Consider the following 22,406-nt stretch of genomic DNA (forward strand, 5'->3'; position numbering starts at 1 on the left):
CTTCGATGTGGAATGTTTTGAAGTTCCACTTTTTCGGTTTTCTTTAAAAAAGAAAAAGAAAAACTAAGCCTTACTTTTACATATTTATACAATTTACAGTTCCTTAAGAAATCAGTAATGGGCATCAATGTTACCATGTTGAATCTCTGTTGACAATGGCAGGGGTGCGCAAACTTTATGTTTGCGCCCCCTTGCTTCGGCCCCCTCTTCCCTCCTCCCCCCTAACCTTTCCTCCGGCATCGGCGGTGATATTTGAAGAGCACGGGCCTCTGTAAGCCTTAGAAAATTTTACGCCACCCAGTTTGCGCACCCCTGTCTTACAGCATGTGTTCCAACCTGTGCTCCCAGAAATAGCCAATGCCCACTTTCTTGTATCCCTCATTTTCAGGGAGCACCACCACAAAACGTGTGGTTTGTTTTTGATCAAGAAAGAAAACCCTGTAATCTAATACAATGTTAAAGTAATCGAACGTTTTAAGAAAGACGACAATTAGGCAAAATACTCGATTTGTCATTTAGTTAATAATTCTAATTAATAAACATGAATGAAATCATTAGGTGGCTAATCTGTGGCTATTCAAGGAGGGAATACAATTCTTGTTACTGTTTTAGAAATTCTAAAACAAATACAGTACAAGCAGACATCGTTTCTGTTAAAGAATAGCCTGTTTAGCAGGTACTTGTACCTATAAACCAGCTGTACCTGTTGTACCGATTTCTACCCAGGTTAAAGTCAAGCTGCACTCCACTGCCTGTCTCTCTTTGGTTGAAACTCGTAACACTCGGCTAACTACTTAAAAATAAATGTCTGATCTGATAAATGATCAGCTTGTTGTAGGGAAATTATGACTATACCTATTATATATACATATATAAATATGTTCATACATTCTCCTAGCCAAGGGACCACACTCAGTGTAGATAGTAGTACTAGGCAAGCACTGATGCATATGTATCTCAGGGGTGATGTGTTCACACTACTGCGGGTTCTGCAGTGCTGGGACTATGGGGCTTCAAGAGGACTAACAAGGAGCCAGTGTTTTTATTTAATAAAAAATTCAATACGTTTTGTTTAGATAACACAAAGTAAGTTCTTCAACACAGACATCTTCAAGAAGGTTGCTGTACCTTCTCCCACTGTTGATCCCTGTTAATCTGAGCATCAAACCAGAGGGGGCCCTTGTCTTTCCTCTGATGGATAGGGGCTAGTAAACTCATGGACATTGGCACGGCACTTTAGGATTCAGACAAACCTCTATGACATTCCCACGTTCATGAACTCCTTCAGCAAGGCATTTATCAGGACTGTAGTGCCGTCTTAGTCGCATGAGATGCTTTCACCTTCACACTCTAGCCAAGCCATAACTGGGTCAACCTCCATCTGGTAATTGCTGCAGCAATAACATTAACAGGAACATTAACTCATAAGTTGAATAACTCATGAACTCTGGAAGAACTCGCAGCTAGGTGGCCTTTTAATGAGGGGCCCATAACTCCCCCAACTCCTTTTACTATTAAGTCCTACCAAAAGTGCATGATTACAATTGTATTCAATTATTATCCTCCTAGACATTAACTGCCTGTAGGTGACATACAGCAGGGGAGCTACACTTTACTCGGCGGGGGGGGGGGGGGGGGAGGAGGGGGAAAGGAATAATATGGGGTATAATTTATAACCCATGATTAATATCACAAGCCTAACCCTTAGTGATACAAGTGTTTCGTTAATTAAATTATATTTGCATATAATAAATTGCACATGATAAGGTGCTTTCATATGAGGTGTTCACTTTCTTGCAAAATCTCACGTCTCTCAATCATCTCACATTGACAGAGGAACCTATTTTCCAATGACCAATTAGTAGGGTGTGAAGTACAGTAAGTTTTTTTTTTTTTATAGTGGTAGCATTAACCTCACATATGTTTTCATCAAGTTAATATTGGTATTTGGCAGTCTTTCTTGTTTTTCTAATGTATCAACTGATTTTGCAGAAAATAAAATTCGCCGAGTCATTTAACTAAGCTTCTAAGCCAAATCATATCCATAGATTTAAAAATAAATAAAATAAACTGTTTGTTATTTGCATTTGTTTTTCACAAATGACAAAGAAGTTACACATTTATTAGGGGATTGTGTTGTTGTTTGTACTGAGGAAATGATAAGACAAACTTGTGTTGGTTTGCACATTTTTTTATGTCATATGTAAATCCTTCAGCACTGTCTGGCATGGAAAGCCATTCCAACGCTGAGCGCATAGTCATTAAGCCACAAGACAGAGCCAGAGCTGTAAGACATCTTCAAGTGAACGTGCTGCACTTGGTTTTACTGAGCTAAAGCATATCTTATGGCTTAGCACTGCTTAGTGAACACGGCCAATAATGTATTTTGTAACCCAAGAGGAAGCCGGATGGAATACTGCGTCACTTGCCCTTCGATATTGTTATTACTATGCACCCCGAACACATATAATGAAGAAAATGGCCCATGTCTACTGTGCGGGGCCATTGCATAGGACACTTTACGACACCAGAAGGTGTCTTAAGCAATCCCACCACTTTGTAAATATGATCCAATATCTGCTTGAAATAAGTGTACCTTTTGGTTTGAGCAATTTGCCACTTTGTTGACGTTACTGCAAAGTCATGTGCTGAGTATTTGTTAAATTTAGCCCTTACCTGGCAAAGCTATCGCTGAATTTATTTTTCTTTGCAACAAGAAATCTGTGAACCAAACAGCACATTGATGCTGACAAATTCTGTATTGTTAACTTCATACGGAATACTTTGTCCTCACTTTGTCAGGCTTTTGCAGCACGGATATCGCTGCTGTAACTAAGTTTAAAAAAAGGGTTCTACAACACGGGCGGCCAACTCCAGTCCTCAAGGGCCACCAACAGGTCAGATTTTCAGGATATTCCAGCTTCAGCACAGGTACTGTAGCTCAATCAGTGGCTCAGTCTTTGCTGAAGCAGGGATATCCTGAATACTTGACCTGTTGGTGGCCCTTCAGGACTGGAGTCCTTATACTTTATTGATACATCATTATTAGGATTGTTACATTGCTATAATTACTGCTCTCCAAAGCTTTTCAGCTGGTCTATTTATTTGAATGATGCTTTCAGGACATTTTATTACTATTTTAATGGGATTAAAACACTGTTAACACACTTTGCTACCAGTGGAGCATGAAATTCACGGTAAAACAATGCTCTGGCAATTAAGGCGTTAACATAATCAAAACTATTGGGGGAGTGGGGGGGGGGCGTAATTTATCATAACATAGTAGATGAGGTTGAAAAAAGACATGTCCATCAAGTTCAACCTATTCTAAATTTAGACGACAGATACTTTGTCCTATATATGTACTTACAGTATATCATCCTGAAGAAGGCAAACAAAAAACCCCAGTTACATATTATCAAATGCAGGGGAGCGCAAACTTTTCCTGCTGCGCCCCCCTGTCTTGCCTGCCCCGGTGCTCGCGCCCCCCTACCTTGGAGCTGGGTCATGTGATGTCACGTGACCCGCTGCGTCATTTGACGCGTGTGACGTCACATGACCCCACGGCGTCTTTTGACACCACATTGCCATGGCAACGCATGACACAGCCGTCTGAATCACGGTAAGTTGAGAGTTTGCAGAGGCCTCACGCGACCCCCCAGCATTTAATTTAAATGCCTTGGGGAAGAGCGTGGGGCCTCTGCAACCACTGCGCATCCCCCCCCTCAGAAAAATCACCCGCCAGTTTGCGCTCCCCTGATCTAATGATATCTCATAAGGGGAAAAATAAATTCTTTCCTGACTACAAATATAGGCAATCAGATTTCTCCCATGTTTACTTATTAGGTATATTCCTGCATACCTTTCCTTTCTAAAAAAAAGTTGCCCAACCTTTCTTTGAAGATATCTATTGTATCTGCCATCACAGTCTTCTTGGGTAATGAATTCCACGTTGTAACTACAGTACCTTTACTGTAAAGAACCCTTTCCTTTGTTGCTGGTGAAATCTCCTTTTCCTGTATCCCTAAGGAGTGACCCTGTGTAGTAAGTTAGTCTTACTACATCTGTACATCTCATTACAATGTGTGGACCGTGAAACTCCTCACTAACTCTCCACACTTACCCTCCCCAAGACGCAAACTGGTGCAGACGGGGCAGCATGAACTCAAAGTGCTTTGGTACATTGACACAGGATAAACTTGTCCTATTAAAGCTCCAGTTCAGTCTTTTTTTTTTAAATTAATTTTTTTACTTCAATAGTTTCATGTGGGCAATCTCTAATTACCTAAAGAACTGTATAGCTGCCAGTCAATTCGTTCTCCATGTATTGATCGGCGAAATTTGGTGACATCATTAGAGAAGGGATATGTTTTTCTTCTGCTTCTGTCACTCAGTGGAAGCTCATTAATATTCATGAGCACTCCTGCACTGACATGTGCTAGAGGGAGGGCAGGGCTGACAAAGGGGTGTGCCAGTTGCTTGTGACAGGACATGAAGGGGCAGTGCCTTAGCAAATGGCTGTTAAAATAGAATACAAGAAAATTGGTCTTTCAAAGTTGTTATTTTTAAAACAGAAAATGCTAAAAGTATTTTTTCTTACTACAGAACTGATTTATTAAAAAAACACACATGCAGGATATTGACTGAACAGCAGCTTTAAATTAAAGGCACGTATTCTTCCCTGGTGAACAAAACATCTCCTCACTCGGAAAGCGGGTCTTCCCAGAGGTTGGTGGACCACCAATCACCTCCCTTCTGCTGACCCCCTGGCTCATATAACAAACAAAAAAAATAAAGAATAGCGATTAGCGAGGACCGCTTTAAAATATAATATTTCCTTTTTGTTACGTGTAAAAAAAGTAATGTTTCCATTTTTCTTAATGCGCCTTGAACCTTCAGAGTGTCCTTATGGTGGTTCTGGCATCTCATAGAGCCTCTCATCTTCTAGGGGCAGATTGTGCTGGCCAGGTCTCCCCGCTTCCGTTTCCTGCATACGGGCATCATGGGGACTATGGGTTATATTTAAAAATAAAAGAGACTTTCAGCTCATGAAAACAAGGGATACAGTACGAGTACAATCCTGTTGTGTGATTTATTGCTTTGTAAGATAGGATGGTTGGAGCAGCTGCAGGTTGGGGTTCACACTGTTTGACAGAAGACAATTAAGGTTACTGTGTTTGACAAGTTGTCAGTGATAAAATCTCTGTAGACTATGTATTTATCTCTTCTTATTCCTCAATTCAAGATTGCCGTGAAAACTATTCCCAGATCTCAAGTGCTATTTTCTCCCCCGAAAATGTTTTTCACAATTTGCATTAATTCACATTACAGCTCATTTAAATCTAATTTGAAAGACCAATGATGAGCAAAGAAAGTAAATGATTGTATGCTTCTGTAAAGCAGCAGTCCAAGCTGTGGTTTTGTTATTGTATTTGATTTTTTTTTACCCTTTAATATGTGCATCAATACAATCTACACAAGTAATTAGCTAAGTTGCAGATCGATCCGTTCTCTTGTGTGGCTCTGGCACACCCCCTTTTGAGCCCCGCCCTCTTTCTAGCAGTGCACCCATTGTATCTAGTGACTGCCTGGTCACATGATCTTCCTCACAGAACTTTGCATCTTTGGTCCTCTTCTGCTGCACTGACAGCCATTTAGTGAACCCCCGAGCCAAATCTTCGCCGATCGATAACAGGAGAACGGATCAATTAGCAATTTAGCTAATTTGTGTGGATTGTATTGATGAACATATTAAATGGGAAAAAATAAAACTTCAAAATAAATAAAACGGCAGCTAGGACTGCTGCTTTAAGTGACATATGCAATCCATGAGAGGTTTTATACAGTACCTAACAAAAATCCATCCCAACTGATCACAGATACAGCAAGCAGTAGTATTATATAACACCACCAAAACATGCACTAATCTGAGGAGAATAATAATGTAATACAGTAATTGTTTGTTCTTGTACAGCGCTGACAGTGTACGCAGCGCTGTATATAGAATTTGTGCAGGCGCGGGTCCTTGCCCAGTAGGGTGGGCACTCTATTTTTTGGTGCCTGCATTCTAATTCACAATAAGTGATGAAATATGATATATAATATCTGTGTTGGTTACATCCATTTGAAATATTCCTAAAATTGTGAATCTACATTTCAACAGTGAGCACATTAGAAAATAGGATAATGGTGACACGCGATCTTTATTGTTGATATTTTGGCAATACCTCTACAGTACTGTACTTGTATTGAATGACCGTCTGAAGTAAAAAGTGAGTGCGCTTTTCCTTTCTTCTGTTGTACACGTAAGCAGTAAAATTCCAGGCATTATTGAAATCCCTGCTCTCTGATTGGTTTAAATTCCGGGCATTATTGAAATCCCTGCCCTCTGATTGGTTTAAATTCTGGGCATTATTCATTCAGTAATGCCCAGAATGTTTGGCAACTTGCCAATTCAGCTGTCAAAGGTGCAGGGGGAGCGCGCAGAGAATTTGAAATGAAAAACTGACAAATTTAAAACTGTTAACTGTCAGCTCCTCTCCACACACACAGCACGGCGCTAGTGCTGTCAGAAGCTGGCGGGTCCCAACTAGTAACTTTGTTACTTGCAACAAAGTAATATTTCTTCCACCACTTGTATACTGTAGCTTGTGCTGAGGTAATTATTATTTGCTTTTTATTTAGTTTGTAGTTAAATCACTGTCCCCCCACTTCTCTCCCCCCTCAACCCTCTCTTTGTTCCCCCCCTCTGCTCTCTTTCTTCCCCCCTCAGCTCTCTTTCTTCCCCCCCTCACCTCTCTCTCTCTCCCCCTCACCTTTCTCTCGTACCCCCCTTACCTCTCTCCCTTCCCCACCCCTTCCTGGCCGCAGCCTTAGGCAAGTCACTTTATCTCCCTGTGCCTCAGACACTAAAACATAGATTGTAAGCTCTACGGGGCAGGGACCTGTGCCTGCAAAAAATGTCCCTCTACAGTGCTATGTGCACTGACATCACTATGCGAGCAAATGATTTATTAAGTTATACCTAAACCTGCCATTACATCCATCCGGATCCTGGATATTTATTTATAAAATATTTTACCAGGAAGTAATACATTGAGAGTTACCTCTCGTTTTCAAGTATGTCCTGGGCACAGAGTAAAACAAATAATACATGGTTACAAATACAGTTACATAAATGAACAGGGTATACATTATATACAAAACATTGTGTGCACAGTTAAAGAAATATATATTATGGGCGAATGAAACAGTTACAGACAAGATTAAAGTGTAAGTCAATTCTTTAGATTTGAAAGAACTTAAACTGGTGGTGGATGTGAGAGTCTCTCGTAGGTTGTTCCAGTTATGGGGTGCTCGGTAGGAGAAGGAGGAACGGCCGGATACTTTGTTGAGCCTTGGGACCATGAACAGTCTTTTGGAGTCTGATCTCAGGTGATGAGTGCTGCAAGTGGTAGGGGTGAGGAGCTTGTTCAGGTAGCTGGGTAGCTTGCCCATGAAGAATTTAAAGGCAAGACAGGAAAGGTGAACTTTGCGCCTAGACTCTAGTGATGACCAATCTAGTTCTTTGAGCATTTCGTAGTGATGTGTGTTGTAGTTGCATTGGAGAACAAAACGACAAATTGAATTGTAGAGGGTGTCAAGTTTGCTAAGGTGGGTTTGAGGTGCCGAGCCATATACTACGTCTCCATAGTCAATAATTGGCATTAGCATCTGCTGTGCAATACGCTTTCTGACCAGGAGACTTAGGGAGGATTTGTTCCTGTAAAGTACCCCTAGTTTGGCATAGGTCTTGGTTGTCAGGGTATCAATGTGCATCCCGAATGTTAAGTGGGAGTCAAACCATAAGCCCAGGTATTTAAAACTAGTGACAGGAGTTAGGGTGGTGTTGGCGTTGGTTCTAATCTGGAGCTCAGTCGCTGGAAGCTTTAAAAATTTAGTCTTGGTCCCAAATACCATTGTTACAGTCTTGTCAGTGTTTAAAAACAGTTTGTTTTGGGAAATCCAGTTTTCGAGTCTCAAAAAGTCAGACTGAAGTATGTATTGAAGGTCAGAGAGGCTATGGCTGTGTGCATACAGTATAGGATTGTGTCGTCTGCATACATGTGTATTGAGGCTTCCATACAAGCTGTGGGAAGATCATTAATGAACACTGAGAAGAGTAGGGGCCCCAGAACAGAGCCTTGCTGGACACCAGAAGTGATATCCAGGGGGGTTCGAGTTAGAGCCTGAGATGGACACATGTTGGGATCTACCTGATAGGTAGGACTGAAACCAGTTTAAAGCATGCTTCCCTATTCCAGAGCTCTGGAGTTTGTTAAGCAGGATAGCATGATCAACTGTGTCAAAAGCCTTTGCAAAATCTAGGAATTCTGCACCAGTGAGTTGTCCCCATTCCATTCCACACTGGATTTCATTGCAAACTTTTAGCAGGGTAGTTACGGTGGAGTGTTTGGGACGAAAGCCAGATTGGAATTGGCTAGGGAAATTTGTCTTGGTGTAGAAATCGCTTAATTGGGAGTGGACACATTTTTCCATTACTTTGGATAGAATTGGGAGGAGTGAGATTGGCCTGTAGTTTGAGACAGTGTTTTTGTCCCCACTTTTGAAGATTGGGACAACTCTGGCAGTTTTCCATGTCTTAGGGATATGGCCTGCAGACAGGATAGAGTTGACTATGGAAGCAATTGGTTTGGCAATGGCTGGGGCACCAAGTCGTAGGAACCTAGATTGTAGTAAGTCAGGTCCGCATTGGCTGCTTAGTTTTAGTTGGACTTCGCCTAATACTTTTTCCCTATTTCAGCATCTGGATGGGGGTAACTCCACGTTTAGGTATGAGCTAAACAACGTACAGTAACATGACTTTTGCTGTTAACATTAACAGTGAGTGGGGGATTCTTAATTGCATATAATTTGCATCTCATTTTCCCTAATGTCTGTTGTTTATACTGCTATGATTTTAATGGGATGTTACTTTCAGTCAGTACAGTTTTACCATTAACATAACTGTAACTGAGGTTAACATAATGGTAAATGACCTAACAAAGTCTGCGTGACCTGCGAATTCATTGTAGGCGGTGATATATTTTACGGTACCGACAATAGAGTTATTCATACATGAAAATACAGTATAGAGCACAGCGCTTTAGAAACCTTATACGTTTCTGCTTTTGAAAGCTTTGCACACTATAATTTCCCATCCATGAAGAACGCCAATGTAAGTTCACTAAAAGGTATCACAACTACAATGGATCTGCATTTCTCAAGGACTAGAACTTTGAACTCCTTTCAATTACATGCTCCACTCCGACCATTCGGATGCCTCGGACGATTGATCTAATGTATATGAATACGAAATAGAAACTAATACACATACTGGCCGTTCATTTTTTTTTCTTTTTCCTTTATATTTCTTTGCACAGCGGTGTGATTTTGTTCTCCTTTTTAACTAATTAAAAGAGAAAATCTCTCAAACTTTCATTTGCATATTGGTTGATTTCTGCTGGAAGGATAGGACGCTGAGAGATAATGTGTATTCACATTTCTTCTTCCTCAGTGAAATTCTTATTTCAATTCAATAGTTCCGTGGTCATGCTGCCACAGTATGCAATGATTGAATAGCACAGTCCATTGTGGGAAGGTGAAAATGAGATCTTGGATTCCTGGGGGGCAAACAAACATTATCATATTGCAATTGCATAGAGAAATTCATACAAGTAACTATTTTATCATGTATTTACGAGAGCTCCTCATTTACAATGGTATGCTGGAAGGCCAAGAGGTATAACAAAGATATATCTATCTATCTATATATATACTGTATACTATATATATATTTATATACACGGCTATTTATGTTATATATATATGTATATATATATATGTGTATATATATATATATATATATATATATATATATATATATATATATATATATATAACACGGAAATATATATATATATATATATAACGGAAATAGCTGTGTTAGTCCAGTTGCGATAGTGCAGAATAAATGAGTTCTTCAGTATTAGGTGATAACCTTTTTTTATTTGGACTAACAATTTATGTCATAGGACAAGCTTTCGAGAGTTCTCCTCTCTTCGTCAGGTCAGCAATACTGGTTTACAAAGAAATCTATAGCTAAAACAGAGGTTTGGAAAGCAGAAAAAAACAGAGAGTTAGATAAGGTGGGCGAGAAAGGGATGTTTGAAGGTGACAAGTAACAGCATGGAGGGGGAAGGGGATGCTGTGGGGGGGGAGTTGTGGGTAAAATATATATATATATAGATTTACAGTCATAGAACAAAAGCTCACAGTACAATATGGGCAGCTGTGAAAGTCATACAAGGGATCAATACTCTAATTATGGATACTCAATGTTTACTATGACGATATATAATGTTTTTTCTTATAAAGCACTCAGAGTGTAGGCATAGAATGTATCAGGCACGATAAGTCAGAGTAGACCGTGCAATCTAATTGAGTGACCTTCCAAGCTCCCAAGGAGAGCCAACACTGGGCTTCAAACCTGGTTTGCCCACTTCAAAAGCAGTGAACTTATCGATGAGCTACTTCTTCAGTCAAAAATGAGGTGCCAAAGGACATGGATAGGTGTTGAGCAGCAGTGGAGAAGTATGAACAACTGCTAAAATGATCGCATTAGTGGAAAATGATGAATTATTTGTATACTGATTGGGAGTGGTGAATACTCACGGGTGGATGAATGGGATGAAAGATTTTTCTAACCACTCCATCAAAACATAAACCTAGTGTACCATTATAGCTAGTAGTAATCTCCATAAAAATCTAATTTGCAACTTAAACTAATTTAGCCTTGTCAAGTGTCATACAAAATGGGTGTCATACATTTGCTTTCTAGTCTCATGTTTCATTCTAACCTTACCAAATGGGAATCAGTTTGGCATTTACAAAAATGCTAAAATGATTTGTATCGGTTATGGCCACTGAGCTGCGTACTAGGGTAGTATAAATAGTCACGCCTGAGCATCGTGTGAGCAGGTGGAGGAAGAGTCCTGACTGAACTCCTGACTCCTCGTGTGCAGCGCTGTCCTCAGAGGAACTAAGCTGCTGCAATACCTCCTTACAACCAGGAGCCGTGGGCAGGCCTAGAAATTACACAAAAGCATCAAGTAACATCTTACATTTGTAATATCTGTTGAATTAGCAGTAAAAGCATTCTGGACTTATTTTAATCGCAACATTTTCAACATCCAGGTCTGCCCCTGACTCGCATACAAATCTCACACGTTCCTGATGGCCGACCTCACAGTGATGGGGGATGGACCCTTAACGACTCTGAATAATTGAGATGCTTGTTTTAATTTTAATAACATAACACTACATTATAACAAGATTACGTGCACCAAACATAAGGATTAACTGATCTTTGCACAAGTGCTTACTGCCTCAGTATGCAATTTAAACTTGTATTATTCCCTGTATTTGCATAAACTAAGCCAGGGGTGTGCAAACTGGGGGCGGGGCGCAAGATGTTTTTGGCGGCGGCCGCAGCCAGAGGCCCCGCCCTCTTCCCCAAGGCATCTAAATTAAATGCCGGGAACAGTGTGACGCCTCTGTACTCTATCCTACATTGGCTCGGAAGACGCATAGCTGTGGCGTCGCGGCGTCATTTGACGCCACAGGGTCACATGACCCACGGCGTCATTTCACACCACCATAGCAGCGCGGCGGGATCACGTGATGTCACGACGCGCTAGGAAGGCAAGGGTTGGGGGGGCACGAGCACGGGAGGAGCGGTGGCGGGGGGCGCAGCACCAAAACTTTGCCCACCCCTGTATTAAGCGACCCTTACATGATTGCCACCATATAAACACAAATATGCATGATGGATACAGGTAAGTGTGTACATTTATGGCAGAGGTATCTGCTATCGCGGCACTATCTTTGTTCAGCTGAAGGACCAGAATGTCACACAATGTACAATAGCAACAGAACATGGTACTTATCACACCTGTAAGGGAGATGGAGAGACAATGTTATTAACGGTGATAGGGTGTCTATATATCAAATATAACAAATGGTCTACATTTCAAGCTAGAAAAAAAGGTATAAAGGTTTTTTTTTTGCTGCAAGTCACATTGAAACATTCTTGCAACCGGCTGTGCCCGTAACAATATTGTTTGCGCCATTTGGATGTAAGTCTGCATTGGTTTGCGACCAGATCAGGGATTTGTGGGCCCGGGTGAGGAACATAGGGCAAAGTTATATATTTGCGTAGTCGGTGTAGGCATATGGGTTGAGAAATGTGCGATCTTTTCTTGAAGGTTTCGCGCACGGGTCATTTTGTGTAGACACAAATGCGACCGCACAGACCGACCTGTTAATACATTGACCGCAGAATTTGTGACCGCTAAGGATGTACTAATAATCGTGGTTGGCATCTGCGTTTCATTCAAGTTCTGGCCGGCAGCAGAGAGAAGCAGAATTTTGTTTGGCAGAAAAATGGATAATCTTTGGCAGATCTGGTTTGTTAGTCACAAGATGAACAAAAACGAAGCATTTTCTACGATTGACATATGGGAGGGGTGCCGAATACGCTAGAGCGAGCGTTATCTCGCGGTAGGAACAGTAGTCTTGTGGTTTTGGATTTGAATCAAGATCTCCTGCTTTAGAAGCCAGTGCCCTGACCCAGGGGAGCGCAAACGCCAGTCCGCAAGCCCCCCACAACAGGTCACGTTTTCAGGATATCCCAGTTTCAGCACAGGTGGCTCAATCTGAGCCACCTGTGCTGAAGCAGGGACTGATTTAGCCACCTGTGCTGAAGCCGAGACTATGCCATCTGTGCTCCAGCTGGGATATCCTGAAAACCTGACCTATTGGGGGGGGAGGGAGGGCGGAGGGGATGTGAGGACTGGAGTTGGGCACCCCTGCCCTAACCACAAGTCCACTACTCTTCCAATGAAGATCCTATATTCACATCAGAGTTTAGTATATCACTACTGCACTACTGTTCTTAAAACTCACTATGAACGAATAATAGGAGTCTTCGACTGAGCCACTGATTGAGCCATCTGTGCTGAAGCAGGGGAATCCATAAAAGCTGGCCTGTTGGTGGCCCATGGGGACTGAGTTTGAGACCCCTGGTGTAGAGCATCAGCACTACATGGGCTGTGAATATGGACTGCTGCTTCATCATTAGTATAGTGTTACCCCTTTCTAGTTGCAAAAGATATTCCCCCTCTGTAACCTTGCAATGTTTTGTGAGGTGCTTGTAAGGAGTTCCCTGTGGTACAATGGTTACATTGTGCTGCAACTTTCTCTTCTCCCACGGCAGGCAACACTTAAGGGGTTTAAAATTATTTAATGTATGCTTGAACAATACTTGAATATAACCTATTTCGCTGTGTTTTTGCCTTTCCCTCGGTGAGGTTAAAACTACAAATAAATCGTTCCAGGGTTCTCGGAAATCTCACCTATAGACCCGCCATTAATGCACTAATGCAAAACCCATTGTGGGACAGCAGTCTGAGAAAAAGTGAAGTACATCAGGATGCAGCATGGAACTGCGACGAGGATATTTGTAATGTTCGGAGTCCTGAATACTAGCAAAATAAAAAACGATTCTCCGTTCTCATTATAAATATCTCCACACTGAGGATGGAGTGCTACGTGGTGGGGTACCCACACTGAGGATGGAGTGCTACGTGGTGGGGTACCCACACTGAGGATGGAGTGCTACGTGGTGGGGTACCCACACTGAGGATGGAGTGCTACGTGGTGGGGTACCCACACTGAGGATGGAGTGCTACGTGGTGGGGTACACACACTGAGGATGGAGTGCTCCGTGGTGGGGTACCCACACTGAGGATGGAGTGCTACGTGATGGGGTACCCACACTGAGGATGGAGTGCTACGTGGTGGGGTACCCACACTGAGGATGGAGTGCTACGTGGTGGGGTACCCACACTGTGGATGGAGTGCTACGTGGTGGGGTACCCACACTGAGGATGGAGTGCTACGTGGTGGGGTACCCACACTGAGGATGGAGTGCTACGTGGTGGGGTACCCACACTGAGGATGGAGTGCTACGTGGTGGGGTACCCACACTGAGGATGGAGTGCTACGTGGTGGGGTACCCACACTGAGGATGGAGGGCTACGTGGTGGGGTACCCACACTGAGGATGGAGTGCTACGTGGTGGGGTACCCACACTGAGGATTGAGTGCTACGTGGTGGGGTACCCACACTGAGGATGGAGTGCTACGTGGTGGGGTACCCACACTGAGGATGGAGTGCTACGTGGTGGGGTAACCACACTGAGGATGGAGTGCTACGTGGTGGGGTACCCACACTGAGGATGGAGGGCTACGTGGTGGGGTACCCACACTGAGGATGGAGTACTACGTGGTGGGGTACCCACACTTGATAGCAGGAATACAATTACCTGTGCTTGGGGGGAATAGCTGTGTGGCCAATACCTAAACTCTCCTTCTATGAAATAAGTGTAGCCAGGTCTAATGATAGAGAACATTGCGAGGTCTGTAAAGGATTTTGAGGTTTTAAAGAAGCAATTTAAGCGGCACTTTAAAAAAAAAATATATATATATATTTTGTTATTTTAATATACAGTATGCAGCCTTCGATTACCTTTATTGAAAAGGAATTACATAAGCTGCCGCTCAGTTCGTTCTCCCATGATCGATCAGCAAAGTTCCTGCTTCCAGGGTTCACTAAATGGCCGCCTTTCAGTTTCAATCAATCTTTCAGTCAGTGTAATTCAGTAGCTACGATGTATCCTTATATTACTACGGTAATATTGTCTAGGTCAAAGTGCTGGGAACATTGGCAACAAATTATCACAAACGGGAAAGTGTTGTAAAGATCTTGCACTGCTGGGGAGGTGTGCTAAAACCTGCTATAGAAATCAAAGGATGTTCAGTATATTAAAACTCATTAAAAAATGGCATTAACATTTAAATAAAAAAAATATAAAATAAAAATAATGTAATAAGTATTATGTAATACTACAGAACTGATTTATTAAAAACAAAACAAAAAAAAAACCATATGTAGGATATTGCCTGGATTGGTACTTCAACACTAGAAATTCAGATATTTATATTTCATTGAGTAGAGATTTTGCCCCACATAATTTTATGAAATTGTGCTTTCAAATCATGTATGATTGGTATAGAAAGCATGCTTGTACACATCAGATCATGTATAATTGGTATAGGAAGCATGCTTGTACACATCAGATCATGTATAGTTGGTATACTGTAGGAAGCATGCTTGTACACATCAGATCATGTATAATTGGTACAGGAAGCATGCTTGTACAGTACACATCAGATCATGCATAATTCGTATAGGAAGCATGCTTGTACACATCAGATCATGTATAATTGGTATAGGAAGCATGCTTGTACACATCAGATCATGTATAATTGGTATAGGAAGCATGCTTGTACTGTACACATCAGATCATGTATAGTTGGTATACTGTAGGAAGCATGCTTGTACAGTACACATCAGATCATGTATAATTGGTATAGGAAGCATGCTTGTACACATCAGATCATGTATAATTGGTATAGGAAGCATGCTTGTACACATCAGATCATGTATAATTGGTATAGGAAGCATGCTTGTACACATCAGATCATGTATAATTGGTACAGGAAGCATGCTTGTACACATCAGATAATGTATAATTGGTATGGGAAGCATGCTTGTACACATCAGATCATGTATAATTGGTATAGGAAGCATGCTTGTACACATCAGATCATGTATAGTTGGTATAGGAAGCATGCTTGTACACATCAGATCATGTATAATTGGTATGGGAAGCATGCTTGTACACATCAGATCATGTATAATTGGTACAGGAAGCATGCTTGTACACACCAGATCATGTATAGTTGGTATAGGAAGCATGCTTGTACACACCAGATCATGTATAGTTGGTATAGGAAGCATGCTTGTACACATCAGATCATGTATAGTTGGTATAGGAAGCATGCTTGTACACATCAGATCATGTATAATTGGTATGGGAAGCATGCTTGTACACATCAGATCATGTATAATTGGTACAGGAAGCATGCTTGTACACACCAGATCATGTATAGTTGGTATAGGAAGCATGCTTGTACACATCAGATCATGTATAATTGGTACAGGAAGCATGCTTGCACACATCAGATCATGTATAATTGGTACAGGAAGCATGCTTGTACACATCAGATCATGTATAGTTGGTACGGGAAGCATGCTTGTACACATCAGATCATGTATAATTGGTATAGGAAGCATGCTTGTACACACCAGATCATGTATAGTTGGTATAGGAAGCATGCTTGTACACATCAGATCATGTATAGTTGGTATAGGAAGCATGCTTGTACACATCAGATCATGTATAATTGGTACAGGAAGCATGCTTGTACACATCAGATCATGTATAATTGGTACAGGAAGCATGCTTGTACACACCAGATCATGTATAGTTGGTACAGGAAGCATGCTTGTACACATCAGATCATGTATAATTGGTATGGGAAGCATGCTTGTACACATCAGATCATGTATAATTGGTACAGGAAGCATGCTTGCACACATCAGATCATGTATAATTGGTACAGGAAGCATGCTTGCACACATCAGATCATGTATAGTTGGTACAGGAAGCATGCTTGTACACATCAGATCATGTATAATTGGTATAGGAAGCATGCTTGTACACATCAGATCATGTATAGTTGGTATAGGAAGCATGCTTGTACACATCAGATCATGTATAATTGGTATGGGAAGCATGCTTGTACACATCAGATCATGTATAATTGGTACAGGAAGCATGCTTGTACACATCAGATCATGTATAGTTGGTACAGGAAGCATGCTTGTACACATCAGATCATGTATAATTGGTATAGGAAGCATGCTTGTACACATCAGATCATGTATAGTTGGTATAGGAAGCATGCTTGTACACATCAGATCATGTATAATTGGTATGGGAAGCATGCTTGTACACATCAGATCATGTATAATTGGTACAGGAAGCATGCTTGTACACACCAGATCATGTATAGTTGGTATAGGAAGCATGCTTGTACACATCAGATCATGTATAATTGGTATGGGAAGCATGCTTGTACACATCAGATCATGTATAATTGGTACAGGAAGCATGCTTGTACACATCAGATCATGTATAATTGGTATAGGAAGCATGCTTGTACAGTACACATCAGATCATGTATAATTGGTATAGGAAGCATGCTTGTACACATCAGATCATGTATAATTGGTATAGGAAGCATGCTTGTACAGTACACATCAGATCATGTATAATTGGTATGGGAAGCATGCTTGTACACATCAGATCATGTATAATTGGTACAGGAAGCATGCTTGTACACACCAGATCATGTATAGTTGGTATAGGAAGCATGCTTGTACACATCAGATCATGTATAATTGGTATGGGAAGCATGCTTGTACACATCAGATCATGTATAATTGGTACAGGAAGCATGCTTGTACACATCAGATCATGTATAATTGGTATGGGAAGCATGCTTGTACACATCAGATCATGTATAATTGGTACAGGAAGCATGCTTGTACACATCAGATCATGTATAATTGGTATGGGAAGCATGCTTGTACACATCAGATCATGTATAATTGGTATGGGAGGCATGCTTGTACACATCAGATCATGTATAATTGGTACAGGAAGCATGCTTGTACACAGGAGTGTTTCACTTGGATGTAAAAGAACTGATCTTTCATTGATAAATCCAGTTGTACTTCACCCAGAAAGTACGTTTTGTGTTTCTATAGGAAAATATAGTTATTCTCACTGAATGCCTAGAACTAGATTTCACATCCAAAAACAATGACACACAGTAATTGAGATGAATAGATCTGAAACTAGCAATTAGAAAGTATGATGAATATTTACAGAATTAGGTGCACCCAATTACAGGGATAAAAATTAGACGTCCCCGGATGCATTCCAACTTTTACTGAGCCAGTCATCCCGGCTGCGGGCAAGCCTTCACTTGTTGTAAGATCAGGTAATGTTAGCGCAGCAATAAAGGTTTCATTTATAGTTTTTTTGGGGTTTGTTTTGTTATTACAGGATTGAAGCAGGGGGTCTCAGAGTCGAATTCTGATCATTTTACCCTGTTTCCAGAGATATTTACCTCCGTAGCGGTGCCAGTATCTATGCAGCCAGGGAACTGTGGTCCTAATGAAATGACAGCGTTTAAATGTCTTGCGTCACGCAGGGCAATAGGATTCCGTGACGTCATCCAGTGCGGCTTCCTGTTGGCCCTCGTGACTGGGACATTTAAACTCAGAGATACCGGCATCGCTCCGGAGGTACAGTAAAGTATAGAAGTTAGAAGATGGAAGACCAGGTGTTACTCAGTGAGATTGTGTATTTGTTCCACTTGGTATTTCTAGTACGAAAGGTTCTAAAAGGTAAAACTGCTGAGCAATGGGGTCCCTGCATTATACAAAATGAATATGCATTTTGATCATGCATGAATTTGCACAAAGGTATCTCAAAAAGTAATGATATGCTTCAGCGAATAGTCAATGTTTTATACTGATGTGTTGGTAAATATCCTATACTTCTAGTGGAACGGGATGATACATGTTGTAAGACTAAATTAGGAAATAGAAAAAGAAGATGAGTTGTTAAAGGAAGACAAAGCAAGTCAGATATTTTAAAAGTAAAACTCTTGTCTACTTCTTCACAGAAATAGAGTAAGGAAAAGGGCTCACTTTAAATGTGCTGTCCATCCTTAGACCAAAATGAACTAATTCCAGCAAAATGGTCATAGAGGTAATATGACTTTGGGAACTCCACTCCAAGGGTGGGCAAAGTGGGGGCGCAATGTTTTCTGCGGGAGGAGGGGAGGGCGTGGCGCTTAAAGAGGCCCTGCGCTCTTCCCTACAAATGTTAAATTAAATGCCAGGAGAGCGTGCGAGGCCTCTGTAAGTCCCTTACCTCGTCTCCACCAGCTTCTGGTGACACGTAGCAATGGCAACGCAGCGTCAAATGATGTGGCGGGGTCATATGATGTCCCGTTGCCATGGCAACGCGACGACACATTTCGGCGGGACATCAGAAAATGTCGGAGAAAAGATAAGGGGTGTTTGGGGGGGGAGAGATTAGGCAGGGGGAGCAGACAAACATTTTTGCCACCCCTGCTCTACTCCATACTTAGAATTGGTTCTCTGATAAGAAAGCAGCAGGTAAGAATGTGAGAGACACCCCTTCCTGCACTTTTTGTCTGCATAGTAACTCAGCTCCTGTTAGAAATGCCCCATGAAACCACCAAACCGATTAAACTAACTTGTACTAAGATTTGTTTTAATAGCTGAACGAAGCCCTCTGTTGCTTCTTGTTGGTGGTATCCAAATCAGTGATTTTAAATATTGAGATGAGGAGAAGATAACAAAATAACAAGAGGAAATAACTGAGACAGGTTCCAAGAAGGCCTTTCAAAATTTCGTTTCAGACTTCAATTAAAAAAACATTTATTGTTTGCAGTTTCTTCCTTGAAACAGAGCAAAAAGGTGATAAATGGTGCCCAATGCGTCTCACTATCCCGCTCAGTGGTTGACATATAATGGTGAGCCAGGCAGGTAAAGTTGACTATTTTTGTAGATGACACAATGATTTACAACAGGGTTGACACTTTAAGGGGGTAAACAAAATGCTTAATGATTGAGTTACCTAAATCATGAGAGGAATGCTGAATGAGTTTGGCAACTACAATTTAATGACAAAAACTGCAAAAGAAGGCACTTTGGTCACAATAGAGGAATATAGGATTAATAGTATTATAATGTCAACTACTAGAGAGGAAAGAGACCCGCGAGTCATTATTTCAGCCGACTTAAAAGTAGCCAAGAAATGTAACCAAGGAGTGGGGAAGGGAAGAAGGACGCTGACACTAGGTTGTGTAGGGAGAGGTATTACCAGAGGAAAGAGAGAGGTAATGATTAGAGATGTTCAAAACCTTAGCAGAAATTTGCAAATCACTAACACATTGCTGGTTTTGTTATGTGAAAAGATGTGCAGCCTCCTCAGAGTTCGCAAGCGATTTGCCAATTATTAAGCCACTGCACAATTTTGCCAATTTGTCAAATTCTCTAAAATCGCTAGGTTTGCATAATGCTGAGGCTGAAATAGGGTATACGCACTGTGTCCCAGATGTATGAAGCTCTGTGAGCCTATTTAATGTAACGTTAACCAAGATTAACATACAGTAACATCCTAATGCCTGTGCACTAAAGAGAATAACGTTACTATAACCTAGATATCAATCCATTTCTATGGACGTTAGGCTTATTCATATGCAAATCAAAAAACAAGCGCAAGCCAAAAACATGCAGTGTAAATCAAAAACCGCAATATAAATTCATTATCTTATATTTATTTATTTATTTATAAAATATTTTACCAGGAAGTAATACATTGAGAGTTACCTCTCGTTTTCAAGTATGTCCTGGGCACAGAGTAAAACAAATAATACATGGTTACAAATACAGGGCCTCATGCAGAGAGCATAGAATTTTAAAAATGGCGAATTTCATAAAAAGTAGCTTTTTTGGAGAGTTTTATTCTCCATATGCAGAAAAGTGCGAATTCTGCTATGTTTAACATGGATGCGTCTGGCGAGTTTAAATTGGCGAGATGCGCGCTTCAGAAACGTGTAAAAACAAATTCGCGCCTTTTTTTTCCCCTTTACTATAGGCGGCGAGCGCCATCTTGCCATATTTTCGTGGCGCGGCAAAAATGCGAGAATCGCGCCTTTTTTTGGCGCGAACAGCCGCTACTTGCCGTTCGCACCTCTCTGCATTCGGAGAGTTTTAAAAATGGCGCGATTGAGGTTCTCGCCAGCCGCGAGGCGAGTTTTAAACATAGAAATAAAAAAAAGGCGCGTTTTTCGCAACTCGCCATTTTATGCCGTTTTCTGAGGGAAATTGAACAAAAAATGGCGAGTTTTGCAATAACGATGCTCTCTGCATGAGGCCCACAGTTACATAAATGAACAGGGTATACATTATATACAAGACATTGCGTGCACAGTTAAAGAAAATATATATTATGGGCGCATGAAACAGTTACAGACCAGATTAAAATGTGAGACAGCCTTAGATTTGAAAGAACTTAGACTGGTGGTGGATGTGAGAGTCTCTGGTAGGTTGTTCCAGTTTTGGGGTGCACAGTAGGAGGAGGTGGAACGTCCGGATACTTTGTTGAGCCTTGGGACCATGAACAGTCTTTTGGAGTCTGATCTCAGGTGATAAGTGCTGCAAGTGGTAGGGGTGAGGAGCTTGTTCAGGTAGCTGGGTAGCTTGCCCATGAAGAATTTAAAGGCAAGACAGGAAAGGTGAACTTTGCGCCTAGACTCTAGTGATGACCAATCTAGTTCTTTGAGCATTTCGCAGTGATGTGTGTTGTAGTTGCATTGGAGAACAAAACGACAAATTAAATTGTAGAGGGTGTCAAGTTTGCCAAGGTGGGTTTGAGGTGCCGAGCCATATACTATGTTATAGGTGTGTGATATATTGTATAATATTAAATATCACCCTTGGAGAGGAATGCAGCTCTTTCAGAAGATGTTTCCCAACATCTATTTTGGTAAGACGGCAAGAATCAAACAAGTTTTCCAAAAATGTTTTATCTGAATGCCCACTCACGTGGTGTCAGGGAAGAAAGCAGGCGTTTTCCAATGTTAAATCAGGTCCCGGTCTTTTGGAACGTTGATGTTAGATGAACTCCCAAAAGATGAAGTGGAGACAAGGGACAAAAAGGTTTATTGAGTAAAAGACATTAGGGCAGTGAAAACATTGCACTCACATGCTCCCGGTTAATAAAAGCATTAGGACCTCTCTGGGTCTAAATAGACGCTCCGACCCGATTGTGTTCTCCTGTGTTTGCCGTCTCTGTCGGCTGGTATTCGTGTATACGGATGGATGATGTCAGCACGGAAGAGGAGGGACAGCAGGACGCTTGTGCAGAGAATCAAGGCCGGATTTTTCCTGACACCACGTGAGTGGACATTCAGATTTAAAAAAATTGGAACACATTTTACCAGCAATTTTGCCCTACAGTATGTGTATCTTTTTCTGTTTTTCATGACCATGGGGAGGTTTGCGCTTTAAAGTTTCTTGCTGTTTTATTCATATGCAAACCAGATGCTAATGAACCGTTAGCCTAACATCGTACATGCACTAAACTCTGTTAATGTTAGGTCAGGAAAATAACTTGACGATAAATAGGAGACTCCAGAATTTGCCGTTATTCCCAGCCAGACTATGATTAGCCTAGCCTAGGAGTTAATAGTAGCAGTGAAGAGCGTGATGATCATATTTATAGCCAATCA

At 41.3% G+C, this 22,406-nt stretch overlaps 1 protein-coding gene across 16 annotated transcripts in view; it reads left to right on the top strand.

Annotated features, from left to right (window-relative positions):
* The window catches only part of MAGI2 (membrane associated guanylate kinase, WW and PDZ domain containing 2), a 1,068,715-nt gene that overhangs the window by 551,497 nt on the left and 494,812 nt on the right, over positions 1-22,406 (top strand). The gene's annotated exons all lie outside the window — the stretch shown is intronic.

This window comes from Ascaphus truei, chromosome 5 (genome assembly GCF_040206685.1).
Source record: "Ascaphus truei isolate aAscTru1 chromosome 5, aAscTru1.hap1, whole genome shotgun sequence".
Taxonomy (NCBI): Eukaryota; Metazoa; Chordata; class Amphibia; order Anura; family Ascaphidae; genus Ascaphus; species Ascaphus truei.